This window comes from Sinocyclocheilus rhinocerous, unplaced genomic scaffold (assembly GCF_001515625.1).
Source record: "Sinocyclocheilus rhinocerous isolate Xijiao unplaced genomic scaffold, SAMN03320098_v1.1 scaffold8748, whole genome shotgun sequence".
Taxonomy (NCBI): Eukaryota; Metazoa; Chordata; class Actinopteri; order Cypriniformes; family Cyprinidae; genus Sinocyclocheilus; species Sinocyclocheilus rhinocerous.
Genome location: NW_015651581.1, coordinates 7,281 through 16,971, shown reverse-complemented (window position 1 = coordinate 16,971; position 9,691 = coordinate 7,281). Strand labels below are relative to the sequence as shown.

At 37.8% G+C, this 9,691-nt stretch overlaps 1 long non-coding RNA gene across 2 annotated transcripts; it reads left to right on the top strand.

The window, feature by feature from the left end:
* Positions 1-3,154: 3,154 nt before the first annotated feature.
* LOC107713223 (uncharacterized) lies at positions 3,155-8,213 on the top strand. Of its 2 annotated transcripts, XR_001636874.1 has the most exons (5): positions 3,155-3,249; positions 3,372-3,465; positions 5,069-5,152; positions 7,811-7,923; positions 8,055-8,213. It is a non-coding gene; the product is annotated as an uncharacterized LOC107713223 (long non-coding RNA). The 2 variants fall into 2 exon arrangements; XR_001636873.1 differs by lacking the exon at positions 3,155-3,249 and having other exon boundaries at positions 3,284-3,465.
* The last annotated feature ends 1,478 nt before the right edge of the window (positions 8,214-9,691 follow it).

Genomic DNA, 9,691 nt, shown 5'->3' with positions numbered 1-9,691 from the left:
CTCTTCCAGTGTGCTTTGGCCTGCACGCCCGCTGCTACTCAACCACCATGAGAAGATAAGCCGTCTAGTCTCATCAGCTTTTGTTTCTTTCTTCTACATCAGTTTTTCTTTTCTTTTCCCGTTGAGATATTTGTGTTCTAAGTTTTGCCGCAAAGCCATGTCAGACCTTGTCTGTACCAGCTTTAAAACTTCAGCCAGAGTACACGACTCCACACCATCCTTCAGCCAACGCCCAAGACCTCACTTCGAATGACTACTGAACTTTCAGCCAATCAACAACTTTGGGAAACCCCTTTCTGCAGCCATGCCATACAAAAGGAATTCCCTTAAAACAAAGGCAATGCAAGTACAACCTCCAGATTCTAGCTGAACTGGTGCATTTAATATAAAGTTTGATAGCCTCACTGAGAAACTCAATGCAAGGGTTTATTGATTAAAGGCTGTTCAGGTCTAAGCAATTGCCTATATTGCTATAAACATGGGATTTCACATTTTCACTCTCTCAAACTCATTATTTCCTCATTTTATTTCTGCAACTTGTGTTACTGTGTGAGTGCATGTGTTAGATTAGTTTACATGTCTTTTTGATTTATCCATTAAAGTCTTATGTACATTGAAACGAGAAGTATCTTTTGTTTTGTGCTTACAAGTTAATGTCTTAAACTGCCGATCTTGTTACCATGCTAATAAAGTGTTTTTACTATATTGTGGATTGATGTTATACGGCTCGATCAATGAATCGCTGTCCGACTGATCAGCCGTAAAACAGTGATTCTGTCCAAATTCCCTATAAATACACTCTTAAAAAAAAAGGTTCTTAAATGGTTCTTTGGAAGGGTGTATGGTTCCATGAAGAACCTTTCAGATCCAAAGAACCTTTCCGTTGTACAAAAGGTTCTTTATAGTGCCAAATGGTTCTTTAGAACGTTTCCGTTGTACAAAAGGTTCTTTGTAGTGCCAAATGGTTCTTTAGACTAGGGTTCTTCACCCTCAATCACATGTGACCTCATATTGTTGGAATAAGTTCCAGAATGATTCTTAAGATTCTTAAGAAGAAAAAAAAGTGATACGAGGCACCCTATTATAATAAATAGCACAATGTCACCTATATCAGCTATATCAGTGGTTTTCAATGCTGGTCCTGCGGGGACCCACAGCTCTGCGCATTTTATGGCTGCATCCGAAAAGTGAAAAATGCTGGCTTCGGCGGACACATTCCAAGGTAGGAAGGCATCAAGGCACGTCCGAATCCAAAGTTAGCTTCACTTCCTGTCTCATGAGATACCTTCATCTGATTGATTTTTGAAGGCAGCATAGATGTATCCTTCGCTGCCTTTGATATCCCACAATCCTGTGCGTTCCATTCTGTGATGGTAGAGCTAAAAAATAAAGATGGCGTCTGAAAGTTGCGTTTGGTGGTTAGTTTGTGTGTAAATGTATATTTCTGATGAACTTTTTGCACTTTTGATGTTATTTCTAGCGAGAAATTAGTATTATAGTAATTAAATATCCGTTTAGTTATCGCAAACACTCGTTCTATTTTGTTGTAGATCATTAAACCGTTACACTGCCTCAGAAGCGGTGCCTTCGTGCAAAAACGCTGCCTGCAAAGTCATTGCCTGATGTGTTTTTTTAACCTTAAACCGCATAAACACATTTCATTACACCAAATACACAAAATACTGTTCTTTTTAGCAGCATCATATGACCCCTTTAAATGTGTTTAGTTATCACCAAAACTCGTTCTATTTTGTTGTAGATCAATAAACCGTTACGCTGCCTCAGAAGCCTGTCCGAAATCAGTTTTATGAGGTGCCTTCGTGCAAAAACGCTGCCTGCAAAGTCATTGCCTCATACGGCAGTGAGGCAGCAAGTCAGCTGCCTAAGTTTTCGGATGCAGCCTGTGTGTCTCCCTTATAGGAGAGAGATCTATGCACTGAACTGAGTGTGTCATAATGATTAGTTAAGTAATTATTGTCGTCCTAACAATATTAAATTCTGCTGTTATTTAGTTTAATAGGCCTATGTGTTTTGAGTGAACCTGTTCATTAATAATTCAAAGATTCACACATAATACTCATGGTTGCCATGGTTTAATGCTGTAGTCTAAAACAGTCACCCAATGAATCAGTAAATGAATCTTGGAAAACGTAATTGAACAAAATCCCCACTAGTCGCTGTTTACGTTTTTTCTGGTGGTTTATAATAGTTTAGTAATGAGGAAAATCACGGACATGACAGGTCTTAGCTTGCAGTTTGGAGTCAAGTCTCAATTTCTGAAGCCATTAAATAGACGACCCAGTCAGCAAATTTCCTTTGGCGCGGAAGTTAACATATTCCATGGTGTGCCATAGCCAAGCCACATATGGCTCTCAGTTGTGTGCTATCATCTGGGCCATATACCTAAAAAAAATTGTCATCCAAAAGAAAATTCCCTCCAATTCTAAATCCATGGCAAAACATATGCGGTTAAAGTTTGGCCCATATGTGCTCAGCCATGCCATACCTAGGCCAAATGTGACAGCTATCAGCCACATTTGGCCCAAACGTTCTTGCTATCTGGGGAAGTGATTCTTTGTGGAAAATTATTCTTCCCCTCCCTCTCCTTTCAGTCTTTTTCGTGCCGTATGGTTTTAGAAGAGTCTGATAAGAAGTAAAATGGTGTGTTTGAAATAATAAAACATTTTAATTAGTATAACATAACAGGATGGCTTTTCCAAACTTTATGAATAAATTATCCTTTTTTTTTGGCAAATGCAGTTTCGCGCCGTTTCTTCCTGCTCACTTCACTTCAGGTTATGCCCGCGCTTACAGGATGCCTTTTCGCTGAGAGTCTGACAGAAATCGACGTGAGTGTGCATGCATAGAACTATTTTAAATAGCCAGAACAAAATATCGAGGGTTATTTATTGTTGTTTTTTTCTAACTGGTGAAAAATAATAATTTTAAATGGTCTTATCTGCCCAAATGAGGTTTCGAGCAGGTCTCGGCCTGCCGCTCATTCCTCCACACGCACAAACACACCAAACCTCTGACTGTCACTAAACATATAATCAGAAGCATCTGTGAAAATACTTTCTCAAGAGCTACACACCACCATTGCATAAGAAAGAAACTTGTTTATGAATAAATTGTCCTTTTTTTGCCAAATGCAGCTTCGCGCCGTTTCTTCCTGCTCCCTTCACTTCAGGTTAACGGTACGCACGCGCTGATAGGATGCGTTTCCTCTGAGAGTGACCGAAATCGACGGTAAGTGTGCATAAATAGAACTATTTTAAATAGCCAGAACAAAATATAAAGGGTTATTTATTGTTGTTTCTAACTGGTGAAAAATAATATCATTTTAAATGGTCTTATCTGCCCAAAATGAGGTTTAGAGCAGTTTCTTCGCTCCATTCACCGCAGTTCGAGGCATTGACAAGATCTGTGTCCGGTATTTTTGAGAGTCTCCCCAAAAGGCTAACGGTAAGTGAATTCATGGAATCATTATAAATAGCATATATGTACTGAAATAAAACATTGTTTATTCGTTCTCTGTTTGTGTGGCCGTGAGTGGTTAAATAGTAAAATCAACCTCAATCCAGTGAGGTAACGTTAGACTAGTCTGGTAGTTATCCACCATTTTGTCCATCAAACTTAATGAAAACCACATTTATAACATCTCTGACTCCATGTTACATGGGTCAAAAGCTCTATTCGGACAGCAACTCTTTCTTAATCTCTGTTCGGACAGTAAGTTAATTGTTTCTTAAGCCCTAATTTACTCCGTTGGTAATCGTTTCTCATGAGGACGTCTGTAAAAATTAATTTACATGGCACCTTAGTGATAAAACTCATGGATTCGGATGGCGATTTATTCGCAGTGGATAAGCACTGTGAATCTAAACAACCGTTGAAAAACACAGAGTGCGTCTCAATCAGCTTCTTTGTTATAGTATGGTGTTCTGTCTTGCATTTATCTCTCAAAATGATGGATCAATTTCATTACAAATGTGGAGATTAGCAGGAATAGCAACTTGTTTATATAAAGTAAATATAAAGCTGCTTGGGTTATATATTTGTGTATAAAATTGTATAGAACACACGTTTTAAAATTGTTGCATACCTGTTGCTGTCATAATAATGACTAATTTCAAATGTTTACAAGCTTTTCTACTCTTTGTTCTTAACAGCTCCCACTTGCTGTGGTGGAGCAGTTATGTAATATTGTTCTTGTACACTTTCCTGCATTTCAGTAGCCTTATAAATATGCATGCAAATTACAGCAAAGTGCAATAGTTACAGTACGGTGTTCATCAGTGGTCAAAAAGGATTTAAACAGTGAATTTTGAATCGATGTATTCTTGTAAACTCAGATGTAGATTTGGATAGCAATTAAATTACTATACAACCTTGGTATTTGTCAAAAAACAGGGCCATTCGGTCGGGGATTTTTATGTGGGTGGTGGCCTGACATTTTGGATTTGGACCGCAATGAAATCACAGACCTAACCCCTGCAAATGTTGAAAATAGTTTACGTCCCCATGAGAAACAATTACTGTCCACGGCCTTTATAGTGATGTCTGTAAAAATAAATCTGCAAGGTTCCTCAGTGATACTCATGCATTGGGATAAAGATAAATTCCCTGTAGAGGTCTGTGTTTGTGATCCCACAGACATAATATAAATAAGTGATTCATTGTGAAGCGTAGAGAGGTTCATTGATTATAACGGAACTTTGTGAGATCATGATGAACTGAAATGAGCTTTTTACAGATTTTGAAGGGAGCTTTCTAGAAATCCTTTAAAATGACTTCATAATTATTTGAAATTAATTTAAAAATTAGATGGGAATGTTTTGTTTATTGGTTTTTGATAGTAACAATCTTCAGGGCATAGTCTTAAGTTGAACAATGTTTGTTGAAGGTAGAATAGCAGTAAAATTATTATAAAAAAAAATAAAAATTCTAGCAAGCTAGATGTGTCAAGTTTAGAATGGCAGTAAATTTGCACCTTTTTGCAGCTTGCTTTCAGCGAATAATGCGCATTATGTGCAGCTAACAACATTATTTTTAATATACTTCCCAGATATGACTGAGCATTGGACTACCACAGAGGTTTGCCAGTGGCTTGATGAAGTGTCACTGGGACACGCGAAACCAGCATTCATCGGTCAGTAAAATGGGATGGAATATGCTTTTCAGTGCTCATATTGTCCTGTTAAAAGAGCAACACATGACAAACTTTTAAAGCATCTTCAGCTGTACCACGAAAATGAAAAAGGATTTTCTGTGACATGTGGAGTGGATGGCTGTCCTCGTGTATTCTCCAGAGTGAAGTCTTTACAAAATCATTTAAGACGTAATCATAAATCCACTGGCAGAAACCATTCCGAGATTGACGAGGCACCTAGAAACCATTCTGAGATTGACGAGGCACCAGTTCCTTTGAACCCTGTTGTAGAGGCGCATCCAGTGGACTCTGAAGAGAACAGTGGAGTGTCACTTTCTCAGTTTGTGGAAAAACTTACTGAAACTCTTCAAAGACATTTGGCTTTGTTTTCCCTACATCTTCAAGAAAAGCATGTGATACAGAGAAGTGTGCTAACAGAAGTAATAAGTGAAGTTGAAGCCTTGTTTAATTTTTTTCATCAAAAATATAAGGACATCTTTTGTAAATGTCTTGATAATTTAAATATTGACATCAGAAATCCACTGTTTTCCTTTTTGAGTGAAGATGATTTTGTTGAACATTGCTTCAGTGCTATTAGCAGTACTCATAAACTTGATCGGTATTGCGCTGAAAAACTGAATTTGATCGAACCGGTTGAGTACGTTCTTGGTGTTGACTCGCTTGGAAAAAAAAGAAACCTTCCAATATATTCCACTCTTGGACATTTTGAAATTAATTGTCAGCGATCAGTTAACATTAGAGCATATTTTTGAAAGGAGGGTAACACATCTTGATTCACTAACAGACTACAGTGACGGTGCAATTTACAGAAACTCGATTTGGAATAGTGAAGACCACTTTTTCAGAATTCATTTGTACAATGACGAGTTTGAGGTTGTGAATCCAATTGGATCTAGAAGACTGCTCCACAAAGTCTCTGCATTTTACTTCCCTCTAGGCAACATTCACCCTAAGTACAGAGCCAGTTTGAAGCACATTCATCTTCTGTTACTTGTGAAGTACAACATTTTGAAAAAAATACGGCATACAAAAGATTGTGGAACCACTTATTTCTGATCTCAAGAAGTTGGAAAGTAATGGTATAGAACTGGTGTGGGAAGGAAAGGAGCTTTGTGTCCGAGGTGCGCTTGTAACTGTATCTGCTGATAATCTCTCAGCCCATGCTCTTGCAGGCTTTAGCTGTTCATTCAGTAGCGGACAGGGTCTGCAGGTATTGCTTGTGCCATTATAAAGATCTTTCTCTGAAAACAAAAGAGGAAGATTGTGTCCTACGGACAACAGAGACTCACAACTATCATCTCCAGTGTGTGGCAGAAGATCCTACCACAAAATCTTTGTATGGAGTAACAGGTCCTTGTGCTTTTAGTGACTTGCCAAACTTCAGTGTGACCAATGCATTCCCTCCCGATGTTATGCACGATTTTTTGGAGGGAGTTGTTCCTCATGTCTTGAAATTGGTTTTAAGGGCCTTGCATAACGAAAAAGTTGTGAGTGTGCAGGAGGTTAGCAATGCTTTAGCACACTTTCCATTTGGACAGAACGACTTGTCTCATAAACCAGGACCAATATCTGAGAGACTTCTTTCTGATGGACAAATAATTGGAAAAGCTGTGGAAAAGTGGACATTGCTTCGGACAATCCCTTTAATCATTGGGAACAGAATAAGCAAAAGCGACAAGAACTGGCAGCTCATTCTTTGTCTAAGGCACATTGCAGAAATAATACTGGCACCAACAATAAGTGTACATTGGATCAGTCCTTTAGCTGAGCTAATAACTTCATTTTTAACCATTTTCAAAAGTCTCTTTCCTGACTCCTTTACCCCAAAGCTCCACTTTCTACTTCACTATCCGCGGTTGATTGAAGACTTTGGTCCTCCCAGAGCACATTGGTGCATGCGATTTGAAGCAAAACACCTGTACTTTAAAAAGGTGTCTCATGTTGAATGCAATTTCAAAAACATCTGCTCCTCTCTAGCAAAGAGAAACCAGCTTCGACAGTGCTGGGATTGGCAGGGAGACAGAGTTCCTGGGAAAGACAATTGTTCTGCGGCAGTGTCACGTTTGGACTTCAGTGAACTTGATAAACCACTGCAAGAAAGGCTTCTGTGCTACTCAAAACTTGCAAGAGGAAAATATCTGGAGCAGCAAGAAAATTTTGCTGAATACTGTAAAGTACTCACTGGGAGACATGGTAATACTTGATCTCTTGCATGAAGACATACCACAGTTTGTAAAGATCATCCAAATCCTCAACATTAGAACCAGTTGGTTTATCGTTGGCCAGCTCTTCAGCACAGTTGGATTTGATGCACATCTCCATTCATACCATGTCATTCCCTCTGAGGATACTGTAATATTTAAAGCTGGAGAGGAGGTGGATTTTCATAGTCTGGACTGCTACCACCTGTCAGACCAGCATTTCATCACACTAATCCATCGTCCCTTCAAACCAATGTGAGGATAACCTATGTTATGTGTTTATTCTTTTAGCGTGGCACATAAAATAGTCTCTTATTACTAGCACAAAGTCTGCAGCTTTGAGTGTACTGTATCGTCTGTCCATTGGGGGAAAAAAAACTTCCACTAACTACCTTGTACTTTATTTAATTCTTTTATTTATTTATTTTTAACAGAGAATGAAGTAGATGGTCCAACGCTATTAAAAATGACTGAAAGAATGAGTGAACGTCTCTTCCCAAAAATCAAAGAACAGATACAATTTATGTCTGCATTGGAAGACCTGAAATCGTGAGTATTAGTCCTGATTTATTTAGTTAAGGTAGTATTTCTATAGTAATTTTCTATGAGATGTGCATTAAGTTTAACACTTAATGTTATGATATGAATATAATATTTTTTATACTATTTGTTGTTTTTAGCCACCGTGACCTCACTGAACATGTAATATCACAGACCACTCCAGTGGTTCTGCACTCCAATACTGAAGTACGGTATCCTACATTTCTAATGAGTGCCCTTGAAAAGCAGGACCCGCAGCTGAAGTCTCCTACTAAGAATAAATTCAAAAATGCATTAACTCAAGCCCTATTTGACCACCTTAGCCAAACAACAATGTAAGTTATTTTGTTTTCTAACACGGAAATATTGACGGCAAAAATTTTTTTTTTAATTTTACATTTTTTTTGCAGTTGTGTGCTTTGATTGGGCTGTCCAACATTATGATAGTGGTTAAATTGAAAATACTGTCTATGTAGGGTTGTAACGGTATGAGATTTTCACGGTATGATAATAGTCTCAATAATCTCAACAATAATTATTTTTGGCAAAGTTCTGCACATCAGAGGTTTTCCGTTTTTTTTTTTTTTTTTCGTTTTAACTTTTCTGGACTCCTTTTTAATGGTTAAATTAAATTTTATTAATCAAAAAGCATGTCTAGCTAATTAAAATCATGAAACTTGAACAATTTAACATTTGAAAGCATAAAACAAGTTTCATTTATTCTTACAATAGCCTTATGATTTTTTTGCTCAGAAATTCTGTCTGTGTTGTGTATTTACATTTTTAAGGCATAAAACATTCATTTATCTTTTAATTAATGAAAATTAAACAAATTTTTTTGGGGGGAAAATAAAGGGGATTTAATATTACAATTAAAAACATTGAAGAAATATTGTATGATTATCCCTTAAAAATAAGGTTTTAATAATTTCAGTAGTAGCCTATTACATACATTCTACTGAACAATAGTAATGTTGGCTATTTCTGCTGCAATGACTTCAAGGTAAACCGAACTTCTTATTTTGACGGGTTGCCGTGAATACCTTTACATTTCTGTGTGTATATGATATGATGATGATAGTTTTACTCAAATGAAATGGTCAGACATGAAGTGACTCTCAGAGCAGTTCTGGAGATGTTGTTCATGTATTTATGTCCTCATTAGTGAGACGGCAGACGCTAATATCACCGTAAGCGTCACGCGCGCTTCAGTACAAGTAGTAAACAAAACCGCGCATCTGCACCATTCATAACAGAGACATGCAGAATTCATATTTAAATAGTCTTTTTGCGGCTTAATATTTACAAATACGAGTGGGAGTGTGCTCACTTGTGTGTGCGTTTGTGTGTGTGTGCATCGGGGCTGAACTCCGCTGTGCGCGATACAGAGAGAATGTATTCTATGTAACGTAGAGACAGAAATAAGGCTATTTAGTTTGTTTAATAAAAGAACAAGTTATTGACCTGTTCTATAGGAAAGGGAACTTTAAATGACTTCTGTTGTGATCTGGCGCTATAGAGAAAATAAAATTAACTTGACCTTTAAGGGGGGCGGGGGGCCGTTGGGGGGGCGGGCCGCCCCCCTAATATAATGGCAGGGGAAACACGGAAATGTTTGTTTTCTCTCAGAGCAGCTCTGCTGGTGTTCATGTTTATGTAGACGCTGAAAACACCATTAGTGTCATGCGTACTTCAGTATGTAGTAGATAAAACGGCGCTACTCAGAGACATGCAGAAACAAGCAGATTATTTATATAGCAGTCTCTTTGCGCTTCAT